Source organism: Manis javanica, chromosome X (assembly GCF_040802235.1).
Source record: "Manis javanica isolate MJ-LG chromosome X, MJ_LKY, whole genome shotgun sequence".
Lineage (NCBI taxonomy): Eukaryota > Metazoa > Chordata > Mammalia > Pholidota > Manidae > Manis > Manis javanica.
The window spans coordinates 95,188,845-95,215,432 of record NC_133174.1 but is presented as its reverse complement, the minus strand read 5'-3'; the positions used below and the strand labels follow the sequence as shown (position 1 = coordinate 95,215,432).

At 37.8% G+C, this 26,588-nt stretch overlaps 1 protein-coding gene and 1 pseudogene across 1 annotated transcript in view; one reads left to right on the top strand and one right to left on the bottom strand.

Annotated features, from left to right (window-relative positions):
• The window catches only part of IL1RAPL2 (interleukin 1 receptor accessory protein like 2), a 1,159,060-nt gene that overhangs the window by 966,629 nt on the left and 165,843 nt on the right, over nt 1-26,588 (bottom strand). The gene's annotated exons all lie outside the window — the stretch shown is intronic.
• Nucleotides 6,825-10,125, top strand: LOC140847406 (NADP-dependent malic enzyme pseudogene; annotated as a pseudogene).

The following is a 26,588-nucleotide window of genomic DNA, read 5'->3' as shown; positions in this document are numbered from 1 at the left end:
CAAAGTGCTAACACTCCCAGTAGCAAATGCTAGCTCAAAATACAAATATCTTTTCCATTCCAATTCTGTTTTCAGTCACTCACAAATTCATCAACTGTCCTGCATCTTAGCTACAATATTCTCTGTTTGACCTCAGGCCAAACACAAACTTTTTTTTAACCTTTTCCCAAAAAGTGTGAGAAAAGCCCCCTCTAGCTATGTCTGAGTCACAACCAGGAAAGGTGGGGTAACCTTATTATAATGAAGTAAGGAGAGGAAAAAAGTGCAAAAGAGAGCTGTTAAAGTTTTCTGTGTCCAAAATAAAAAAAATAGGAAGTATCAGAACTTTAAAATTCAAGATTGACATACTTTCCTATATGTGCAAAAAGTGGCCAAGAATAAGTAATTAACATTTGAGTAGCTTGCTGAACTAGTGCATTACCCTGTTTCCGGAATGGGAATGGCTAGAGGAAAAAGACAAAAGGCCTGCAGGGAAAAGAATGTCACAAGACAGTGGAACAAGGGTTCAATTAATTCTCTTTTCCCAAAGGAGGTGATTTTGACTCAGCCCCAAGGGTCCCTGTATTTTCTGGCTGGATGTAGTCCTGCTGGGTTTTAGCTGTTCCCAGGTCTTCATATTCTTAACTGTCCAGGAACATTTTCATCAAGCTACATTAATTGAATTCTGTGTAAGGATAGAAGCATCTCATGGCAAGCCCCAGTCATATTATATATACTTTAATTCAAATAATCTTTTTTTCAGCATGTTTTCTCTGTGGATGTGTGTGTAGGTGAGTAAGGGCATTAACACAAAGTGTTTTACTTTAGACATTGGTGAATTCTAAATAAAGTCTTCTTAATGGTATTTATTTTTCTGTTCTTCTCTCTACTTATAAAAATTCATTAGTAATCCTTCCCAAAGTAATCCTTCACCACATAGGTGGAGGCGGCAAAATATTAGTGACAATGTTTGCTATCTGATCTGAGCAATGGTTTCATGCACATATACACATGCCAAAATTCATCAAGCTGTACAGTAAGAGTTATACATTTTATTGTATGTACCTCAACAAAAAATATTAAGTAATTCATTTTCATTGAAGAAAATGGAAAATAATGGAAAAGCATAAAAGAATATTATGGAATTAATATTAATAAAACCAATATTCCTACCACCCAAAGATGACTTTTGTATACAGCCTTCTATTCTTCTTTCTATAAATGCTTTATTTCCCAAGAGACTATTCTATGCACACTATTTTGTTCTGTTTTCTTATGTCACCAGACCTATTCCTTTTTTCTACATATACTAATTCCTTAGGTAAACTCACACAATCTCATGGTTTTAAATACCATGTATTTGCTGATGACTCCCAATTTTATATATCCATCCACGTCTCCCTCAAAGCCAAATTCTAACAACCTGAGCCTTTACATTTCCTTCACTGTTTAACAGACATCTCAGCCATTTCATACTCAAAACCCAGCTCTGATATTTGCAACCCTACCCACCCAGCCTCCTAAAGCTTACCCCTTCTAACACATAAACATCATCCTTCTAGTTATTTAGCCCCCAAAACTTGATTCCTTTTATTCTCTCAGAGCTCACACTAACCATTAGAAAATTTTAAGTACCCTACCCTGACTATTACCACCTGGAGCCACCAGGATTATTACAATAACCTCCTAACTGGTCTCTGTTTCTGCTCTTGCCCTCTACAGTATGTTGCAATCATTGCAATCAGAATGTTTTTGTTAAGACCTAACTTAGATCTTCACACCCTTTCTTCCTCTCTCTCTCTTGGATAGAAGTCTTTAATCAGGACCTACAATCCCCTCTCGAATCTGGATCTGTTACCTCTCTGACCATTTCTTCTCCTCCACATATTTACATTCATTTCCCTCTGAATCCTCTTACCGCCACTGCTATTCACCAAGCACCCCAGGCACACTCCCACCTCAGGGCCTTTGCACATGCTATTCCCCTGACTTGGAATATTCTTCCCCCAGTTACTCTGGTGGCTTGTTCCCTCACTTCCTTCAGAAGAGGCATTCACAGTGAGGCTTTCCCTGGACTCAATCTAAAATTTCACCCCTGCACTTCATATCCCACTTTGTTGAATTTATCTCTTTATCCTTAACATTCTGTATTGTATATTGTATTCATTTATCTTGATAATGGCCTGTTTCCCCAACTGAAATGTGGGCTACATGAGGACAGAGATTTTTTTCCATTAAAAAAATATCATATACCCTGCACCTAGAACAGTATCTGGCAGTTGATAGGTGCTTAGTCAATATTTGTAGAATAAATAAATAAAGACTTACTCTACCTGCCAAGAAAAATTGTCAACTGGGCATTTTGTGGGACTAGGCCTAACTCACTAGGGCTATTAAAGTGGCTCCATACCCTTCAAGTTCAGTCTAAAAGCCAACTACATCAAGAGAGGGTCTTTCCATTGCACTGCAGGATATTTATGTGTTCTTTGGATGCAATTTAAATAAAGTTATCCTGAATAAGAAATAAGTTGAGTGAAATGCCCTAGAGAGCATCTCTTTTGGTTACCTGGCACTTTATATTGCATTCCTTCTAAGCAATACATTTCCCTGTACACTCCAATACAAACATACACAAGTAAATCTGTTTGATGCTGTTTCAATATAAAATTCCTCAATCATTTCTCATCAAATAGATGCCAAAAGTGTCAGCGGGTGAATATCAGGGAAGAGTGCTACATCCCTGCAGTTATGCAGAAAATCACACACACAGGAGTTAAGATTTAATTTGAATAATCTCAATTTGTCATTTTTTTGCACGAGTATTGGATATTATAGATGAAATTTGCTTTACATAACAGGTGTGTTCCCCTCAAAGTATCTAGAGATAGATAATCTGCTTTCATAATTTGACTTAAAAGATACAAGTTGAATTCCCTATTTAAGGAAATTCTTTGGTATATTATCTAGATTGTACATTTGGGTTTTGTTATATTACATTTACTTAAATCAAGGCCTACCTGCTTGGGACTTAATACAAAGTAATCCCAGTAAAATATAGTCTAGTAATTTTCTTTATAATATTTCAACTAGCTGGGGAAATTAAGGGTGACAGACAATATCTTTCAAACTATACGTTTTTCAGACATATGAAAACTGAAATCTAAAAGACTCTAAATTGAGGTAGTAACATAAATGTGACTTGAGAATTTTAACTACAGTTCTGTGATCCATGTTATTCATGCATCATAAAAAGAAAATTGAAGTTGGGGCCAGCATATCCAGAGTCCCATTTTGATTTTGTCATTTACTCACAACCTCTCGCAGCCTCAGTATCCTAACATACACAATGGGGGCAATAATCCTTGCCTTCATCCAGGGCTGCCATAAGATCAATGAAAAAGCAAGCTCTGGTCTGGAGGGGAAAAAGATGGCAGCATGAGAAGTGAGGCAGAAACTTCCTCCCTAAATCATATATAACATGAAAATACACCAAATAAAACTAATTCTGAAAGAGGGACCCAAAAACTGCAACAGAATGCCTACATCTGGGGGAAAAGAGAAGACCTCATAGGAAAGGGTAAAGAAGCAAAGCCATGATCTGGTGGGACCCAAGCTCTCCCCCAACCCCACCTCACCAGCAGGAGGAAAAGAAACAGAGCAGGGAGGGAGAAGCAGCCTAGGACTATTAAACACCCACCCCTGGAGATCTCCTCCAGGAGCATGAAACCACATTACATGGAGCTCTGGAGATTAGAGGGGTTGGAAAGCAAAGACAGGCAGAATACTCAGAGAGACGGAGTTCCAGTCACTTGTGGAGGACAGGTACACACAACAGGGCACTCTGCAAAAAAAGACAGGTGGGCACTTTGAAAGATTTCCCAACAGCAAGAGGGCTGCTAAAGGGGCAAGGATTAGACAGAGCTTGCTGCTCAGGAGAAGAAACAGGTAGACAAAATCAACATGGCACACTCAACCCAGCATGTGGGGAACATTCAGGAGCTTCAGATGCTCCATTCCACAAGCTGGCAATGCAGCGTCAAGGCCCCTTATTGAAATATATGCCCCTTTATCCCAGAAGCACCGGTGTGGACACCTGCTGCCCTGGCCATCACACCAGGACAGCCAGAGGGCAACTCCACCTACAGCAACTATAGGGGCATAACATAGGGGCTCCTCCCTGCATTCTGGGCCCACTGGACCTAGCAGTGGAGGCAGGTACTGCATCCAGAAACAGGAAATAACTTATTTCTCCTAACAGGTGGCAGTACCACATGCCTACGATCCCACCATGCTCCAGGTGCTGGGCAGCTCCAGAGAGTAGAGCTTCTGGGCATTATAAGGTGCTGCCTATATGAAATTATTATTCCATATAAATCATTAGAAATATAAAATGGAAAAAAATGTTTTTCTACAAACCGTAATCCCACAATCTCCAGAAAGAGGGCTAAGTGAAACTGAAATCACCAATCTTCTTGATAAAGATGTCAAAATAAAAATCATCAACATGCTCATGGAAGTACAGAAAAATATTGAAGATCTCAGGGAGGGCATCGAGAAAGAGAAAGAAACTTTGAAAATATAGTATCTCAAAAGAAATAAACAATGGAGGGATTTTAAAACAGATAAGGTAGAGATGGTAAATGAAATAGAAATTAAGAGAACAGAAAAACAAAGAAGCTGAGGCACAGAGAGAAAAAAGGATCTCTAGGAATGAAAGAATAATAAGAGAACTGTGCAACCATTCAAATGGAACAATATTCACATTTTAGGGATACCAGAGAAAGAAAAGAGAGAAAAGGGATAGAAAGTCTCTTTGGGGAAATAATTGCTGAAAACTTCCCCAATCTGGGAAAGGAAATAGTCTCTCAGATCATGGAAGTGCAAAGATCTCCCAACACAAGGGACCCTAGAAAGACAACATCAAGGCATATAATAATTAAAATGGCAAAGATCAAGGCCAAGGAGAGAGTATTAAAAACAGCCAGGGAGAGAAAAAAGATAATCTACAAAGGAAAGCCCATCCCAGGCTATCATCAGACTTCTCAACAGAAACCATACAGGCCAGAAGAGAGGGGAATGATACATTTAATGCAATGAAACAGAAGGGCCTCCAACCAAGAATACTCTACTGGAAAGGTTATCATTTAAATTTGAAGCAGGGATTAAACAATTTCCAGATAAGGAAAACTTGAGGGAATTTACCTCCCACAAAACATCTCTACAGTGTGTTTTAAAGAGACTGCTATAGATGAAAGTGCTCCTAAGGTTTAATAGCTGTCATGAGAGGAAATAAAACCATGATAAAGGAAGTAGACCAATTAATTACTAAGCAAATGCAAAATTTAATGAACTACTCACAGAGTCAGTCAAGGGATACACAAACAGTACAGAATATCACAACTAATACATAAACATTGGAGGAGGAAGAAAAAGAAGGGGAAAAAATAAAACAACATTTGGACTGTGTTTGAAATAGCATAATAAGCAAGTTAAGTGAGACTTCTATATAGTAAAGAAGCTGTCCCTGAACCTTCAGTAACCACGAATCTAAAGCCTGCAATGGCAATAAGTGCATATCTTTCAATAATCACCCTAAATGTAAATGGACTGAATGCACCAATCAAAAGACAGAGTCACTGAATGGATAAAAAATCAAGACCTGTCTACATGCTGCCTACAAGAGACTTACTTCAAAGCCAAAGACATACACAGACTAAAAGTCAAGGAATGAAAAAAGATATTTCATGCAACTAATAGGGAGAAAAAAGGAGGAGTTTTAGTACTTGTATCAGATAAAATAGACTTCAAAACAAAGAAAGCAACAAGAGACAAAGAAGAACATTATGTATTGATAAAGGGATCAGTTCAACAACAGGATGTAACCATTATAAATATATATGCACCCAATATAGGAGCACCTACATATGTGAAACGAACACTAACCAAATTAAAGGGGGGAAATAGAAGGCAATGCATTCATTTTAAGAGACTTCAATACACCACTCATTTCAAAGGACAGATCCATCAGACAGAAAATAAATAAGGAGACAGAGGCACTGAACAACACATTAGAACAGAAGGACCTAATAGACATCTACAGAACACTCCACCCAAAAGAAGTAGGATACACACATTCTTCTCAACATATTCGAACATCTGGACCTAACAGATATCTACAGAACTCCACACCCAAATGCAGCAGCATACACATTCTTCTCAAACGCACATGGAACATTTTCCAGAACAGATAACATACTAGGCCACAAAAAGAGACTCAGTAAATTCAGAAGGATTGAAATTGTACCAACCAGCTTCTCAGAGCACAAAGCTATGAAATTAGAAATAAATCATACAAAGAAAAAAAAAATCCTACAAATACATGGAGGCTTAATAACACGCTCCTAAATAATCAATGTATCAATGACCAAATAAAAACAGATTTCAAGCAATGTATGGAGAGTATGGAGACAAATGAAAACTTGGCAAAAATCTCTTGAATATAAATATAAGCAACTTTTTCCTGAACACATCTCCTTGGGCACAGGGAACAAAAGCAAAAATGAACATATCGGACTACGTCAAACTAAAAAGCTTCTGTAGAACAAAGGACACCATCAGCAGACCAAAAAGGCATTCTACAGTATGGGAAAATATATTCATAAATGACATATCTGACAGGGATTAACATGCAAAAAATATAAAGAGCTCACATGCCTCAACACCCAAAAAGCAAATAAGCCGATTAAAAAATTGGTGGAGGATCTGAACAGACACTTCTCCAAAGAAGAAATTCAGATGGCCAACAGACACATGAAAAGATGCTCCACATCACTAATTATCAGGGAAATACAAATTAACACTAGGATGAGATGTCACCTCACAGCAGTTAGGATGGCCAACATCAAAAAGACAAGGAACAAGATGCAAGAAACAAGATGACAGAGGAGTAAAGCAGAAACCTCCTCCCAAAACCACATATAACACAAAAATATAGCCAATACAACTAATCTTTAAAGAGCGACTGGAAAGAAGACTACAGCAGATGGCCTACATCTGGAGAAAAGAGAAGACTTCACATAAAAGGTAACAGCATCTGTTGTGGACACAGGCATCCTTGCAGCTCTGCAAATAACCAAAAAGATATTGTCTGATCAAATAATACTATTCCAAGGAGCTGGAGAGGCTGCCTTAGGGATTACACACCTGATCATTATGGCCATGGAAAAAGGCGGCTTACCAAAGGAGAAAGCTATAAAAAACATATGGTTGGTTGACTCAAAAGGATTAATAGTTAAGGGACATGCTGCCTTAACACAAGAGAAAGAGGAATTTGCCCATGAGCATGAAGAAATGAAGACCCTAGAAGCCATTGTTCAAGAAGTAAAGCCAACTGCCCTCATAGGAGTTGCTGCAATCAGTGGTGCATTCTCAGAACAAATTCTCAGAGATACGGCTGCCTTCAATGAACGGCCTATTATTTTTGCTCTGAGTAATCCAACTAGCAAAGCAGAATGTACTGCAGAACACTGTTATAAGCTAACCAAGGGGCGTGCAATTTTCGTCAGTGGCAGTCCTTTTAATCCAGTTACTCTTCCAAATGAACAGACCCTCTATCCTGGCCAAGGAAACAATTCCTGTGTTTCCTGGAGCTGCTCTTGGTGTTGTGGCATGTGGATTAAGACGTATCACAGATAAGATTTTTCTCAAAACGGCTGAGGTTATATCTCAGTAAGTGTCAGATAAGCACTTGGAAGAGGGCCGGCTGTACTCACCTTTGAACACCATTAGAGATGTTTCTCTGAAAATTGCAGAAAAGATTGTGAAAGATGCTTACCAAGAAATGACAGCCACAGTTTATCCTGAACCCCCAATAAGGAAGCATTTGTCTGCTCTCAGATGTATAACACTGATTATGCCCAGATTCTACCTGAGGAGGCCCAGGAAATACACACCAAGCTTGACCAATAACATAATAGCTGACATTTCTACCTCCATTAACGAGATCTTTAAGTCTTTCATAATTTTTAAAGATTGGAATCTTTTATAATGATTCATAATATGCTGGATTAAGATGATTTTACTTTAAAAATCTAAAAATTAATGGAAGAATATTAATACATTTTAAGGTAAATATCATATTAAACAATTTTGCCTCATTTATTTTCTGGCTATTTATGGTTTCTATCTTAATTACTTTGTCCAAGTTCTCTTTAAAAACTATTGTGTTTATTACTGGGAAACTAACCTTTTTTTAAAGGGAACTAATGGGAAGACCAAAATTAGTAATAAATTGATATGATCAATAAAATCCCTTAAAAAAAAGATAAGGAACAACAAATGCTGGTGAGGATTGTGGAGAAAGGGAAACCCTACTACACTGCTGGTGGGAATGTGAATTAGTTCAACCATTGTAGAAAGCAATGTAGAGGTTCCTCAAAAAACTAAAAATAGAAATATAATTTGACCCAGGAATTCCACTCCTAGGAATTTACCCAAAGAAAACAAGATCCCAGATTCAAAAAGATATGCACCGCTATGTTTATCACAGGACTATTTACAATAGCCAAGATATGGAAGCAACCTAAGTATCCATCAGTAGATGAATAGATAAAAAAATGATGTGGTACATATACACCATGGAATATTATACAGCCATAAGAAGAAAACAAATCCTGCCATTTGCGACACCATGGATGGAGCTAGAGGGTATTATGCTCAGTGAAATCATCCAGGCAGAGAAAGATGAGTACCAAATGATTTCCCACATTTTTGGAGAATAACAACGAATCAAAACAGATGGAACAAAACAGCCGTAGACTCACAGACTCCAAGAAGGGACTAGCAGTTACCAAAGGGAAAGGGTTGGGAAGGGTGGGTGGGGAGGGAGGGAGAAGGGGATTAAGGGGCATTATGATTAACACACATAATGTAGGTGGCTCACAAGGAAGGCATATAGCACGGAGAAGGCAAGTAGTGACTCTATAGCATCTTACTATGCTGATGGATAGTGATTGCAATGGGGTGTGTAGGGGGGGACTTGATAATATGGGTGAATGTTGTAACCACAATATTGCTCATGTAAAACCTTCATAAGATTGTATATGAATGATACCTTATTAAAACAAGGAAATAGACAAAATCCTGGAAAGACTCAATTTATCAAAAAAAAAAAAAAAAGGCAAGCTCTGGAAATTGTGGTCATAACATTCATTTGCTATTACAGATAAAAGAGATTGCTGTGGTTATACTCGCTCAGACTGTGGCTTTTGTTACAAGATACTCTGAGTATGGTGCCCCTTGATCATTTCAGAGACTTAGTGAGATTTGGAATAAACACCAACTATGGGAAGGAAAAATCAGACACTAAGTTAGCTTTGAGCAGTGATGCTTTAAATGATGTGTTGCAGGCTCCAGACTGTGTCCTGGTTTCCTAGTCCTTGCGATCATTCACTCCACAATGGAGTTTGCTCAATCCTGGTTTAATCCCAAGCATTTTTACATTGCAGTTTGGCTCTCATGTGTTCAAGGGAAACAAGCATGTAATACTACCAGTTAGCTAATGGGACTCATGTTTGATACTCTACAATTTTTCATTTGAATATAACCCCCCTTTGCATGACTTCTCTGACTTAGTCTACCAGTTAACATTTACAATTCATATAAAATGCTATTGCACATGAGCACATTATTAAAATAACACATTATAAGTGCTAAACTATTTCCATAACAAAAAGATCTAACTTCCACAATAGTATAACCAGATACAATCATAAATACCATATTATAATATCCATTTGACCTACCACTTTCATTATAATAGGAGCAATCATTTGTGATACTGCCCTTTCTAAATTCTTAGCCCCTGGTTTCATTAATGAGCTTTTCTAGGCTGGCAGAGAAACTGATGCAACTGCCCCCACTCTCTAGCCCCAATTTTATAAGTGGCCTCTCTCCAATCAGTTCATCATTTAATCAATGTTAATTTTAAAGCACTATGAAGTTCTCAGGAAATAGGCACAAATGCTAACAAGCTTTTTGATTACCAATTTTAACTCTTATATTTCAATACCCAGTAGCCACATTTTCATTTAACAGCAGTGGTGCCAATCAGATTTAAATTGCACAACCCATCTCCTTGATCTACACACTCAAAACACATTTTGGGGAAAAATGTGGAACTGGTAGACATTTTTTAAATCACCATGATCTCTGCCTTTATTTGATTAACGACCTCACCATTTTCAAAAATTGGAAGACTGGTCTATTGCATATTTATGAGACAGCTGGCAAAAAAGGACAGAAACCTGTCTCGGTCCCACTGCTGACTTTTTTTTGGATGGTACATGTGTCATTCAAGTTTCCATTTACCACCCACAAAGACTTTAACCACCCACAAAAACTTACTCAATGCTTTTATTCCTTAAGCTAAAATAAAATACAATTCGGGGAAATAAACAGTCTGAACCCCAAAGCACAACAAGAAAAGGTAAAGTTAATTCTTAGAAACTGAAAAGGAACTGGTTAGATTTGCTAACAGGGAGAATTAATTCTCTAGAAAATATGCTGCAAATTCATGCATATGAAATATTTCAATATCTCCAGCTGCATGTGCTTTGTTTTCAAGTGCCTCTAATCTAACAAAGGGAAATTAAACTATATCCTGTATCAACACATTAGAGCTATTTCTAGTGGTTTCAAAACAAACACAATTTATTCAGTAATGTTTATGCTCCCAACCAAGACTTTAGGTCAGGGAATGCAGTCTGTAGGAAAACTTACCCTCAATCTGCTGTCCTTACATTTATGAAAACTAAGTTCACTGGACAACAAAGTCAAATCAATTCTTCTGGCCTTTAGATTCATAAGTGTATAAACTATCCTGAAATCATGGGGTATGGTGGCTAAAGGAAAAGACTTAGGTGCTCTCAATACTGTTTGCTCCAACCCTATAACCTTAGAATATTGCCAATCCAGCTGTTTGAGGGCACACTTGGCTTTGACCGTAAGAAAATGAGTTTTGTCTTTATCTGGCTAGTGAGAATTTCAAATGTGCTCTTCCTCCTCTCCCCAAGTGTACAATACTGTGAAGAGATGATACAGATGCTGTGTGTCTACTGTTTCCTCGTATCTTTAATTGAGTCTGCTCATGTTGCATTTTTTCAAAGGACAGGATTAAGGTCATCATGTATTTTCTGAGCATAGTTATGTGCTAGGTCTGGAGGGTGAGGCATTCTCCAAAAAAATGTCTGTATCATTGGGCCTTAAATTCCATTAGTAACTTAGAGTAGAAAAGTCCAGTGTGGCCTAGGAATAGTTGATAAGAACTTTCAGCAGGAAGGGACTTGACTGATGGGATAGAATTATCTAGCCTAGAAAGGTGTGGGGAATCATTCCATGCATATAGAGCACATGAGCAAAGGTCTGGATGACGGTGAGAAGGCCCATAACCCATGTGGAAAGGCCATGACTTTAGCAAAGCATATGTGTTGGCAAAGGAGAGACATAAATCTAAAAAACTGGGGCAGTAATACCAAAAGAAGAATCTGAGTTTCAGAGTGGATAGAACCATGTTCAATTAGCACTAAAGGGAAGCATTTTGGTAGCAAAGCCAGAGATACAAAGGTAGATTATAAACTTACAAATTCCAAGAAAATGCATCTACACCTGCTCTGAGGAGAAAACTCTTCAGTTCTGCCTATTTACTTCATAGCATGCCTAACAGAGACCCATAGCATACCTAGGAAGAACCATACCAAGACAAATGCTAAATTATTTCCTTAGATAGTACCAATCACCATTAAGCCATATGTGACTCAAAGATCATTATTCTCATCATAAGTGATTATATATCAAGAATGTGATATGTGCAAAGCTTGTACTAGGTCAGTTAAATTGTACTAGAATAGTAAATTGTAACCATGATTTCAAGGAAGGATATCAGGGCCCATCATATTATGTGAACCCTACTTCAAGCCACTCCAAATAATGATAATCCAAAACGTTTTAGAAAGGTCAGTTAAACCCTGCCTCCCCCCATCTTCTCTCTTTTTCTGTGTCTGTATTTCTCTCACACACATATCAATATTAGCACCTCCATCAAAACAACATTATTTTAAATAGCCAAGCAACCCCAGTGTCTTTAAAGTTAGATTGCAAAAACAGTTAAGTTTATAACTTCTGAGGTGCCTTCAGCCTCTTCCCACACAAAACTACAACAGGATTAGTCCTATTCCACTGATATTTTCCTAAAAGCCACGGCAGCTCTCCTTCCTCATTTTCTTGGTCAGGTTGACATTCATTATTCAGGGTAAGAAGTAAAAGGGGAAATGGTTATTCAGTAAATTCCTTATGTAATACTTCCAGAAAGATGGAGGAAGAGGAAGTGATTACAGTTTTTGTTAAATACTAACCTCAACAATAGCTAATGTTTAGTGACTTTCACTAGGTGCCAAGCACTGTGCTAATCCCTTCCCATGGATTATCTAACTTAATTCTCACATATCCCAGAAAGGTTAAATAACTTATTTACCCAAGGTTATGCAGCTAGCAAGTCTGAGGTGTCAAGATTTGAGCCTAAGTAGTTCCATTCAATAGTCCAGTCTTTTACAAACTACACTATATAGACTCCTAGGCTCAGTCCACAAGTATCCACAAAATATTAACATCTTACAACTCCTCCTTATGGCAAATGAAAATTAAGTATGCATTCACATTAAACCTTGCATATAGAATGTTCCTCTAATGCTATACTGTAATGTGGTCTTTGTGATTCTTTTTCTAATTACAGGTATAGTTTTCCCTGAGTCTTGTACTTGTTCTACCCCAAACCCATTCTGGACAAACAGGGAGGATTCAGAACCTGTGAGAGTCATATATGGCTTTGGTGGTGATTCTTACTATCTAAGAAAATATTTAGCATTGTCTTGGTATGGTTCTTCCTAGGTAGGCTACGGGTCTCTGTTAGGCATGCTATGAAGTAAATAGGCAGAACTTTAGAATTTTCTCCTCAAAGCAGGTGTAGATGCATTTTTTTGCAATTTGGAGGCTCAGAGCAAATACAACCAGGTCACCATTCAGTTGGACTTCTTTCATACTGGGTGCTTTAATGCTTGGGAATATATTTTCTTTGGGGAAGGCTTCCATGACCTTACTCTAACCCCCATCCCTCAATAGGCTCAATTAATACATCTTAATTCTCCCTCTTAACAGCTAATCTCAGCTGTAATTATATAATTACAGTAATATTTGTGATTTTTTAACACTTAGTCCTTACATTCCCTGAAGGCAAGAACCACCTATGTTTTGCTTACTGTGGTATTTCCAGCACCTAGCACAGAAACTGGGATGTAGTTTATAATTAATGAATAAACTGAGTGAATGTGTCTTCAAGCAGTGATACACATGCAAATAATGCCCTCAGATCTCTGGCTTATTGTTGAAGTGATTATTCTGCCAGTTACTGAAGAGTTCTACATTCCTCCTATTTTCATCAGCAGTCAGAAATGGAGAGAGAATTTACACATGTTGGTCTCTCTGGCTCATGATTTTAAAGATAGGGTCCAAATAAATTATTGACTCTAGAGTTGGAATAGACCTGACATACCATCTAGTTTACTTTCTCTTATACACAAAGAAAGCGAGGCTAGAGAGTTGACGGACTTACCAAAGGTCAGGCAACCAGTCAATGATGAAAGCAGCTATGAATTTCTATCTATTCAGGTTTTCAAAAAATATAATAAGTACAGAGAAAAGCATGTTTTTTTCAAAAATAAAAGAAGGCCAAACCAAACCATTACTAATGTTGCAGCAAGTTGTCACAAGATTAGTTACAGTGCCAGACAGAGGTTTCAAGCAAAGTTCAAGACTAATTAGTGACTACATCTGTCTGAAGTTACTTTAGTGGCTTAGAACTCGAAAATGTGTAAGTATTTGTAGGCAGGTACACATCCAACCTGGGCACTCTTATCTTTGTTCTGAACTAGCTTCCTTCCCAGTCTCTCTCACCTAGTGCCCAGGAATACTTTCCCAGAATGAGCTCCTCTCTGCTAAAACATCTGCTTGTTGTTTCTCCTCCTGCCGGCAACACTGCACAGTCTTTGGCAATTTTCTGAAAACTCCTCTACATCTGACTTGTGGGAGTTTTCTGGAGCTCCTCAAATGGAAACTCATCCAAAATGCAAGTGTTCAAATTGGCCTGTTTTTTCACAAGATCCCAAAATGGGAACACACAGATGACTTCAAGGAATCTGTTATTCAAGCTGACCTCATGCCCTTCCAATTGCCCTTTGGTTTCACTGAAAATAAAAGGCTGAATAGTGACCATTAATAACATCTATCCCAGTAAGTGTCATCTCCATGGTATCACAGCTATTAAAAGAACTGGAGTCACAAATAGTACAAAGCCTGGACTATCAATAAGTCATTCATCATCTGGATAAAATGAATGTGGCATATGTCTGGAATCTGTAAAGCACTCCATTTAGAATAGCACCCACACTGGTGAGCAAGCCTCAGAAAAGCATAAATATCATTCATTTCTCAAGAGCATCGATTGTTCCAAAATACTTTCAGAAACTGTACCTTCTGTTGCCTTCTCCTAGCCAGGCAGCCATCTCACCTATCAGGCTAACACTTAAGCTTTCCAGAACTAATGACAAATGAAGTGATTGCATTCCCCAAGGCCTAAGTTAATCCGACATGAAAACTTAGCCATCAAACATGAAACCATTTTTGTACGTAGTTATGCACTGATACATCGTTCATTTCTCAACTGTCTCCATGTATTCCTCCATTAAAATGAATAGATTCATCGAAGGCAGGAACTACTACTTGGTACTAGACATGGTATAAGTTATTATTTAATCTACAGTTTTAGTTATGACAATTTGACCCCAAAGCTATTAAAGGAACATATATTCCACCTTTTCCCAGCTAAGAATGACTCTTCTCTGGACCTAGTTTACCCTCAACTCGGACTCTAAATTACATCAGCTCAACCTCACCCCACAAACAGTTCATGCTACAAAACTGACATTGCACGTAAATGAAGGAAAACTATATGTGTGTATATAGGCAAACCCTAATTTTAAACTGTAGTTCCATATTTGACAGGCAGTTTTATAACACATCAACCCTATTCTCCATTTTCTTGTTAATTTTTTAACTCAGATACATGAACTGAAAGGGATATCAACCAGTCTGTGCAAACTGAAACCCTCAGTGTCCCCAAGGTGATTGGAATACTATGTGTCCAGACCCTATAGGGAAGCAGATGGGGTAGGCAAGCAGGGGCTAAACTGCGAGCCAGAGTCAGGTTGAGAAAGAGACACTATCAACATGCAGCCAGATATTGAAGCATCTCAGACACTCATATCTCTGCTGGTGACCTGGTCTTTGGCCCTAACCTATGTTACCTATGTTCTTAAATGGGTCATTTTTCTCCCCACACAGTTCTACCTTTACTTTCCTGTAATGTCATCATTGCTTTCTAGTTTTTCTGCATGTTCCACCCACTCATCCTCCATCAAATCCTTATTGTTACATTTCCCTGGGACCCTATAATGGCCCCCCTTTGATTGATGGATTTTTTTCAATTTACCAGATTGTTCTTGGTATCCCCAATTTGCCTTCAGCTCCTAAAGTTGAAGGGCCTTTTATGAAAACTGAGATCTAACTTGTCTAGTGCTCAGCAGGTTTGAAAGATCTCCCCAAATGTATTGATTATCAATACCTAACAAACCACTCCACAACTTAGTTGCTTCAAACAATAATAATCATTTACTTGGCTCACAAATCTGCATTTTTTGGCAGGTTTGGGCAAAAACAGCTCGTCTCTGATCTATGAAGTGTCAGTTGGGGTGGCTCAACTGGGGGCTGTAGGATCTCCTTTGAAGATGGTTCATTCACACAGTTGATAAATAGGTGCTGGAAGCTCGCTCAGGGCTTGGGCCAGAAGCTGTGGTTCTTTTCCATGTGGGCCTCTCCATGAGCTGCCTGGCTTTCTCACAGCATGATGGTTAGGTTATAAGTAAGTGAGCTTCCTAAGAGAGAGGAAGTAGAAGCTGCCAGTTTCTTAAGGCTAGACCCAGAAACTGACATGTCACTTTTTCCTGTATTTTATTGGTCAAGCCATCACAGAGCCCAGATTCAAGGGGAAGGGGCAAAAACCCATACCTGTCGATGGTTACAACATTGAAGAATTTTAAGACCATGTTTTAAAACTGTCACACTAAAGTAACCCCAACTAAATTATTCTTTATCTTTTTATCCTTCGGTCTCAAGATGTTTATTTGGAACAAGATTAAATCAAGACTTCCCAAACTCTCATCATTATAATGTCCTTCATCTCTTATTTCACACAGGTGTTCTTCAAAGATTGAGTCCTTAACCTATGTATTTCAAAGCTTAGTTAGAACGATCCTTTACAAGTACAGATTTCCTCCCTAACATTTGCTTCTTTTCCTTGAGCATGGATTATACCTTTCTTTATAAAATACTTCCATGTAATGAAACACCTTTTGATTCTACACCTTCCTGCTCTCTCCTGTTCTACAGATGATCACACAGTCACCAACCGTAAATGAAAGCATTTCTCAACCATCTACCACATGCAGAGGCGTATTCCAGAGATGCACTATTTACAGAGTTACAATCAGTTCAAAGAAAGAACACTGGATGTGGGGAGGGGGTACAGGAGACCCATGCCTCAATGTGCATGACCTTTAGCAAGCCACTGTACCTTTCAGGGCACATTGCAGTTTGGACCCAATGATCATTAAAGTCTTCTCAAGAGAATTAGGTAAAAATGAGTATAACAAATCATCCCTGCCCAAAAGTATCATGCAATATATTTGAGGAGAGAACATGAGAAAAAAAAGTCAGATAAGTACATTCCAGTCACAGTGGCCTTCTTTTATTACCTTGAACTTCCTCCTCTCACCACAGGACCTTTCCATATGCAATTTTCATGCTTACAATGCTCTACCCAGGTTTTGCCCCACAACCTGGTTAATGACCAAACTTCAGAGTTCAGCTTAGTAATCATTTTATCAGGAGGCATTCCCTGTGCCCCTGGCTTTGGTCAGTTCTCTTAGTCTGTGTCATCCATTTGTCATTTATTCTCAGAGGCATGCTCTTTTCCTTCGGAGTGGCTATAGGTTGTTTCTTTGATCAGTAGTTGTCTACTCCATTTAAGTGTGACCTCTGTAAGTGTAAGGCCTGGGTTGGCTTGAGGCGAACATTGTGTTCCCAGAAAGAGATATGCACTGGTTTGTGGACACTCAGCAAGTAATTGCTGAAGAAAGGAAGGAAGGAAGGAAGCAAAGTGGGGAGAGGTACAGAGGAAAAGGAAGAGAAGGAAAGAGGGAAAAAGGGGAGAAGGTCTAGGTAATTAAACAGACAGTATTACAGGAATACAAAGAAATGAAGATTGCTATGAGCTAAAGTTTCAAGCAAATTTCTTTGGAGATGAGATTTGAGCTGGACCTAGAAAGAAAAGATTCATATCTGGGTTGGGTGAGGAATGGAAGAGGGCTAGAGAGAGGACATTCCCAAAAAGGGGGTAAAGGTGTAAGCAAAGAAGGAAAATTTCAGGAGAGCAAGCACTCCAGTGTGTTCAGGGAGAATTAGTGTGTGATGAAGACTAACCAAACCCTGAATTCACTCTGAAGGGATAAACTGAAACCAGATCATTTGAACTTTACATAAGGAGTTAGGGCTGAGCACTAGAAACCTGCATTTTTGAGATAAAGAATGACAGGTGTGGAAGAGAAAAATTTTGTCTTCCAAATTTCGTGAGTCTCATTCAATTTCATGAGTCTCATTCAATTTCGTGGCTTACAGAATAAATCCTGGGTCTCTCACTTTCTTTCCACTTCAATGGCCTGTTTCTATCAAGGTATGAAAGCCACATCAGACCTAAGCCCAGAAATTACCCCCTTCATCACTCTGTTCTTCCCCTGAAAACAGAGGGGGATGGGGTTGGGGACCCTTGCTCTCTCTGTTTCACCAGTGTGGAAAAGTTGTACCATTCAATTATACCTTTTAATTTTCAGGCCTGATGTGAATGAAGATGGTATCATGTTTAATTTTAAAGAACAAGTTTCAGAAATAAGGTTTTGACTCATTCCACACAACCACAAATTGTGAGAAAGAGGCCTATAAAAACACTTTTTAGCCTTTCTCTTTCCCAGGGATACTTGGATCACTATCCAAGACAAGACAAAATACATAAAAAACACAATATTAAGAGAAACACATTGGCACAGGTCAATCCTCCACCACAGCATCTTCTCTACATTTGGAAGTTCAAAGTTCCAGGCCAAAGATTTGTGGATTCTTAGGTTCTTAGAATCTTAGGTTCACAGATCAGTCTGATACTGGTCAACAAGAGTAACACAAGTGACTTCCTGGAAGGACCTACACATTCTTTGAGGTACTGAATGGAATAATCTGGATACTGTGATAGAGAGGAAAGACCAGGACCTTGGAGTCAAATTAGCTATATGATTTGGGGTCACATATTCAACTTATTTTAAGCTTAGTTTGTCTCTAAAAGTGGGCTATTCATGAGTTGTTAGGATAATTAATGAAAGAATATATGTAAAGAACATACGTAAAGTATCCAGCACATTTCCTAGTATTCAATAAATGTTATTCTTTTTCTTACATTGTAAAGTATAAAGCACAGTTTTTCATTTACTTGGAAGTTGATACTCTTCCTTTAATAATATTTAAATGATTTATGCAATTAATCAACATGAATTAAGGAATAATTTTAAAAAACATTTATTGAGTACCTATAATATGGGGCACCATTCTAGGTATTTGTTAAACATCCACTCCATATCTAGAATAATTCTAGTTGCCCTTGAGAATGCAATAAAATTCCAAATGAAGACCTTCTCTCTAGTTTATGTACTTCCAACAATTCATTCATGCCTTGGTTATTAAACCTGCCATTTAGCCCGATCTTTGTATTTTCCTACTGCCGCTAACTAGAAAATTGTCTTGTTTGGGATTTCCCTTTAAAAAAAAGATTTTGTTTAGTCTAAAAACACCAAAATTATCATTAATAGAGTAAGCTCTCTTTGCAGTACTTTACAAACCTCAAACAGCTGTGACTTTTGTTAAACGCTTTATTCTTTCCAATAATATTTGTACCTGATTAAACTTCACTACAGGTGCGCATGGCTTGGAATCACACCTTTATATTTTGCATGCAGATTAGTGGAATGATAATTTGCATAAATTTGTTATGCACTGCTGCAAAAATGAATGCTCAAACAACTTTTATTTTTATCTAATCAAATCATTACTTAATGAAAAGTGACTGACTGCTTTCAGAGGTGCACGAAGCTATACCCTGGGGATCAGAGGATTTATGATTCAGTGGGGGCTCCCTGCAAGCATTTGACTCCAGTACCACTGAAGTGCTGGTGAAAACTCAGCCCTGCAAAACCAATCTGATCTGCCCTATTCATGGAGAGAGAGCTAGAGATGGATCTCTTTTTTTAATCCCTTTACAGAATGAAATATGTAAAAGAAAGTCAGAGGGGGTCTGTAGCAGCATCATCAACAGTCACAGTTAAAAGCATACTTGTAACCTACAGGGAGACTTAACAATGACACTCTGTTCTAAAGCAGATCGGCTTTGGTAAAACTGAATGAGAGACTAGAAGAAAGAAAAGCCTTTTTTTTTTTTAATCAATTTCCACTTCTCACATTTTTTTCTGATCCATCCAGCTGTTGCTATACCACACTCTGGGGGAGGAAAAAATGGATCCAGTCACTCTGTACTTCCATATGAATTGTTTATCATTGTACCATCACAGGTGATAAATAACCACAAATAACAGCAACGAACACACTGTTCGATACGTTTTAAGTGATTCCATATATATATTGTGTCATTTATTTATGTATAATTGATAACTTGTCTACATCCATGGCGAGAGTTTGATATTAAATGGCTAAATCTAGATAAAGAAGTATAAAGTTTTAAAAGATAGATTAAGAGAGTCTTCATACTGTTTATTGGTTTTAACCATACAGAGTAATTCTCAATAAATATTTTGAATGAATAAATTGTACTGTGAAGTGTCTGGCATACATATTAGGCTTTCAGTAAATATGCTGAGTGACTGAACAAGTAACTAAACAAATGGGTAAAAAAAGAGCATATTCTGTTCAGTCTCAGAACTAGTCTGAGCATAGTAGATCTACAGTTGAAACAAAAAGATAAGTTATTGATGGAGGTCACACAACAGAATTAACCTACTATATTTTGAGAAGCCCATCAGTGCTGTCTGTTTGGCCAAATCCCTCCAAGTGAAATGTACATAAATAAATAAATAAATAGTAATACATAAAGTCTGAGGCCTTTGATTTCCTGAATAATACTGAAAACATAATCTAAAAATATTTTATATATATATTTAAATATGTTCAAAACCAGCAGTTTATAATATTCTTCCCTCCCAAAGTGTAATCCTTCTTGTAATTTTCTCCCCAAAATGATCGAGACTGTGTAAAACATATTCAGCCCATATTTCCCCCATCCAAATTTACCAGTGTCTCCCCTTCTCCTGTCTCCTGACTCCATCTCTACCCCAGGAACTGATCCCTTTGAGTACAGAAAATACATTCACTCATTTAATACCTCACATTCTGGTTCTCAACATAGAGCAGTCCCCAAACCCAGAATCACGCACTTGCCCCCGGATTAGGTGAGTTTGTTATCTGCCTGCAAGTAGGCATTAATGAGGCCAAAGCTGTTTGCTTGCTTCTTGCACAGGCCTTGATTTGTTTGCTCAGCTCTCCAGTCTGAATCTGTATCTCTGAACCCCCGTCGTCAGCTCTCTTAAAAATATGCGCCCTGGGTCTAAAGAGGCAGCAGACAAGAGGGTGCCATTGGTTCAGCACAATTTATCCAACTGCTGGAAAAAAAGCACACTTTCTACTGAAAGGGAGTCTGTAAAATTATCTGTATATGAAAGACTTTGCATACTGTGTTTGCACAAGATTTTCTTTTGCCCACTACTTTCAAGCCCAATGAAGCAAGCAGCAGGATTCTTTTGTGCCTGAGGCTCAAGGAAAGCTCAGAGGCTCTTAAGTTTCCAGAAGGCACAGAAAAGTACCAAATGACCACAGGAACTCTCCTGCAGTCCTAAAATTTTATGCTGTGTGACCAGAGCACATTTGAAAGTTTCTTTGAATTAATGATAATTTTTAAAATTTTAAAGTGGTAATTATTACTCTATAAACTAAAGTGTTTACTTTCCCTCCATGGCTCTACTGTGGTTTTCTATCAGAGGGAGGTAAACTCTTAGCTCGAAGTGTTCCTTAAAAGGCTCTCCAAACCAATTTCAATTACCTTTGTATGAGAATAATAAATGTTTAAACAAAGATTTTGAAACCAAAATCAGAAGAGGCAGGAAAAAAAAGTCTAAAGCAAACAAGTGGCCTCAAAGGGGGAACATAAGAGCAATGACAACTTTGAAAAATATACCACTGCATATTTAAGAACACTGACAAAAGGTACCCGAAGTAAACACAACCCTTCAAACTGAGAGTAAATACCCACACACAACTCATTACATTTCAAGGTCAATTAAATCCTCTAATGAACCATGCCAGCTACTGCTCAACCTTTTAAGTGGGTCTCAAACAGGATTCGAAGCAGAAAGTAGTTTGTATTTTTATAAAACCTATAAGCAGAATAACAGGCCTCATTTAAACTGGTATATTCCAAGCAAGTCAGCTGGGTTCAGAATAGACACTTAGAACTGGTATTAAAATATGTTAAACTGAAGTCACATTTCTTTTTTTTTTTTTTGGAAATTCAACAGTTAGTTCCACATTCCTTACTTGCCATTGAAATCTAAAATCGAAGCCTCCTGCAAGATTCTGCAGTCATATCAGAAGTTTTCCCTTGCTGCACAGATGCTCCACCACCATGGATCAAAGGTCTTCCGTGGGGGTGGGGGTGGGGGCGGTTAGAAACACTTAAGCATCAACAATGTGGAGTTACAACGTCAGCTGCACCTTCTGAAGTGGTAAGCAATTAACCTGAACACATACTGTTGGAGTGTTCACAGTCAACCAAAATCTCAAAGCACGGAATGACTTGGTTTACCATAAAAAATCACTATGAGTGCTTTCTGACTATGGACTTCGAACCGCCCTGAACACTGCAAGGCTCATTTTCTCAATGTTATAAATAGTCACTTACTGAGTGCCTATTATGAGCTAGCCCACCATCACTATGAAATTTCAAATAAAAAACTGAAATCTTGGCCCTTTAGGTATTTACAACTGGAAAAGGAAATAAAAGTAAGTTGCATGTGTACAAACACACTCAACATTTAGTGAAGTGAACAGACTAAGAGGTCTCGAACTTTTTGTTTCCTTTAAGACACTAAAACCTTCCACAGTTACTTCAAAATACATCCCACATGTAAGTTCAGTGAAAACCCTGGGGAAATCCAGCAAGTACTTCCAAATGCTTATAAAGCAAGTAAAATGTTTTTCAAAAAATGTTACCCCTTCTTTTGTCTGACTGAATAAAATGAACATAACTCATCAATGCCAAAATTATGCAGGAAATAAATGTATTTTGTGATTATTAAGCTCAAGAATGTTACTTGAGTTTTTAATTACACAAAACTGTCATTAAATTGCTTGGTCTCCTCATCTACCCAGAGTATTATCTTCTGCCTATAATTTATTTCAAAGATCTGTATTTAGTGATAGAATGGAAAACCTCTGAACCTAATAAGAGAATTACCTCTTACTGTTTCTTACCATTTGACTCAGTTGATCAAAATAGCTGTGCAGTATCATGAATTACAGGTTTACAGGAATCTATTTGGCTGTCATATTTCACTATATAAAAGTGATTTTTTTCCTGCACTGAATTTCAGAACTGATACTCCTAACTATGGCACTTGGAAGTTACTCTTCTAAATGAATAATTCCATCATCAGCCCATGGATGTGAAGTCATTTTGCTCATCCTCAATGTTGAAACAACAAAAGAAAAAAATTCCCTTCAATTTTGTTTCTTTGCTTCCTGGTTGACATCTCATTTAGGTTGATTACCACCAAAATGTGAAATGCTTGTGAGCAATACAAATAAAAATTTATGGATATTATTAAAAATGAATATGGAGGCTAGAGACAGTAGTTCACTTCATATCCTGCTATACATTTTCCTTTAAATAAAATAGCTAAATTATTAGATAGCTAAAGGAGGTAGTCTTTCACTAAAAAAAGGGATCCCATTAATCCAAATACAAACATTCATCACCCCGTGCAATAAATCTGTTCCAGAAACTTTGAGTCTAAGCTAAACTTTGTAAATTGAATCATTTCCCTATTGGCTTTTATTATAGTATTAGAGATCATTTGTTTCCATTTCTGGACTTCAGTTAGTGGTAGTTTATAGCATTTTAGCCTATTTTTCTCACCCCCTCCATTTGCTGTCAATTATAGATTTATTAACAGATATTTAAATGCATGAGGAGGACTCTGATATAAAGAAATTCCATGGAAAATTATTTCCAACAAAATAAAGAAGACTTTAATATCGTGATCTCTTGCACCACAACTAAGCTATTTGGCACTTTGGGTCTTATTACAATGGCTTTCTTAAAGGGAGCTACACTACTCAAAAGATAGCTGCATGTGAGATAATGTACAAGAACCTTTTGCATGCAGTGAAATCCACTTGGGGACACATTAGCATCAAGGCAAGAGATGTGAACTTTTCGTGCAGGTCTTCTTTCTAAGAGTTATGCACAAGGGCACTCAACTGGACACTGCAGTTTAATAACCCTAGAGTCACCACTGCAGATGTCTACATTAACACAAAGTTTGAAAGAGAAGCAGATGGCTAGAAAACCCTTACTGAGATTCTCTAACAATTTCCAAAGGTAGAACAGCAAGTAGCTTTTATGTATAAATGATGTTCACCATATGGTAAAGCATGATTGAATATTTTATATAAAAATCAAATTATTACAGTTAAATCGAATAAAGCCAAGGCCAATCAAAAGGTGAGTTTCCCTGATAATCAAGTAGGTTGAGAGCAGTAACTCTAAGCAAACTATATAAAGAAAAAAAAAAAAGGAAAAGTAGGTAGAATAAATGGGTTTTCATAATATCAAAGCCTTTAATTTCTCAAATATGAATCTCAATGACATTAAAGTTTAGGTTATTGCCTTGAAAATATACTTAGAGGAGACTAATCTGACACATCTCTAGGCAGACTAAAGATAATGTAAAATGGACACTAATATAACAGACGGCAATATTCTGGTCTAATGTTTGAGGTCCCATAAAAGTTGAAAAATCATGATAATACAACTCCAGTGGAAATTTCACATGAAATAAGTAATGACTTTTGAAACCAGAGTCCCCAGATCCTGGCCAGGAAATCAAATACATTGTCTACCCAATGACACTGCCACCTGACAAGTGACCAAACCACCCAAATCACAAGTCACTGATAACCTGTCACCATATACTAGGACTCTGCAAAGAGGGTGTTTATGTCACTGTTGCAGGCAATAACAGATAAGCAACAGATAATATAAGTAGTGACTCATCTTATTGATCAAGAGAAGAAAAATACAGGTGCCCAAAACAGACTGTTTACAATCTGCTTCCTGCTCTTAGTTCCTAGTGAAATACTTTTCACCGACCCCCTAAGACACTTCTGTCAAACGGGTGAAACAGGAAAGTACAATGATCCTCAACACCCCACCTAGCCATGCTTCACTATTAGCTTGACAGGATAAAGGTGTAGTTCATTACTTGACCTAATTAGATATACACTATTCTAAAATAAATGTGGGCTTCAACGTGAAAAAAAAATCAAGAGCCAAATATACAAGATGGAAAAAATTAGGAGTATATTATCAGGATAAAATGATTATGCAATTATTCAGTTTTTGATTATTTATGGATTGCAGGGAGTAGAAGAACAAACGTATAAGTTGTTAGAAGTAGTTTAAAGCTGTAGTTTAAATTGTGGTCCATAGAGAACAATTTCACACAGTTCTCTTTCTGCCTAGCCTGTCCCTCCCAGAAACTAGAACAATCTCTCAATGCATCCACCCTCTCCTCCACATAGAAGTTCCAGCCTTATTGGGAACTATCCATATGGTCAAGAACTCCTTTCAACTGAAGAACTACAAACATTTCTATAAGATTAGTGGTCCTCAGACTTTAGAATTCCAGGGGGAGATTTAAAACATTTTGATAAAAACAGCCCATGCCCCAAACCCAATTAAATCAGAATCTCTGGGGGTGGGCTCCTAGGCACCAGTATTTTTTAAAACTACCAAGACAATTACAGAGTGAAGCCAAGTTTAAGTACCACTGGTGGGGTTAGATGTAGGAAAATAGAGCCTGGTTTTTAAAAACTAATTCATTTCCACATTTTCTTTATAGAAACATCTGTGTGTAAAGCAAAGAAACAAAGAAGAGAGCCAGCATTTCCTGGGGATTTTCAATGAGATGTTTCTACCCTTACTACCCGATATGCCAACTGCTGCTACTGAAGGCAGCAAACCTAAAGGTCTGCTTCCTAAGGATATGTGCTTCAGAGAGGTCTGGCCCCTGTGTAGCCTGGCTTAGTGCTAGTAAAAACTGCAGTTTGGAGGCTAATGTAACATCTCCTCCTATCTGGTCCTCCTCCCTAGTCAGAGCATTGTTCCCGCCAGTGACCCATTTTAAAATGTAATTTGGCCAAAACCTTCTTTATCACTGTCAGTTTCAGAAGAATGGAATGTTATTCTTCATGTTAACCCCAAATGCCTAATCCCAGGTCTTAAATTCATCTGTGAGTGTTCTGCCATGTCTATCTACCTAGCTACATTTCTTCTTCTTCCCTCCCTTTTCATCCCTTTACCTACTCATACTTTTTGAGATCAAGTCTGCAATAGTTCTGAACTAGCATGACTATATGTCATGGTTTATCCATTTTATGCCAGCATAATTATACTGTTTTCAATATTTCCTTATGAAATCTTTTAAAGATATAAAAACTTTGAAGTGATTTTGCAGTGATCACCACCTAAAATCTGCTATTAACATTTTACAAACGTGCTTTGTCACATATTGATTCATCTGTCTTTCTCCCTCCACCCATCTAGCAGCCCATCCTGTTTGGGGATGCATTTCAAAGGAAGCCCAGCATAATTATTATTATGATGTAGCTATGTACCTGGAATGGTATTAAGCACTGTGGAAGCATCAAGACAAATATATGAGTGAGTTTCTATATTTAATTTTAAGTCCATCTTAATGAAGTAAGTCAAGAAACAGGAATACAATGACTGCATGCTGATGGATATTTTATTCGCAAAGGAAACTAGAGCATCAGAACACATAGAACTCAGTGTATACAGGAGTAACCTAATGGTGCTTTCTGGGAAGGTCAGACTAGTGCTGATCCTTGAAGGATGGATAGAACTTAGAATGTCAGACAGGAAGTGAAAGAGCATTGGGAGTGGAAAGGGAGAATAACATGAGCACTGATAGTGTAGAAGAACAAGAAGGTGGCTAGCAAGACCAACCCGAAGGATTCATGAACTCACAAACTAT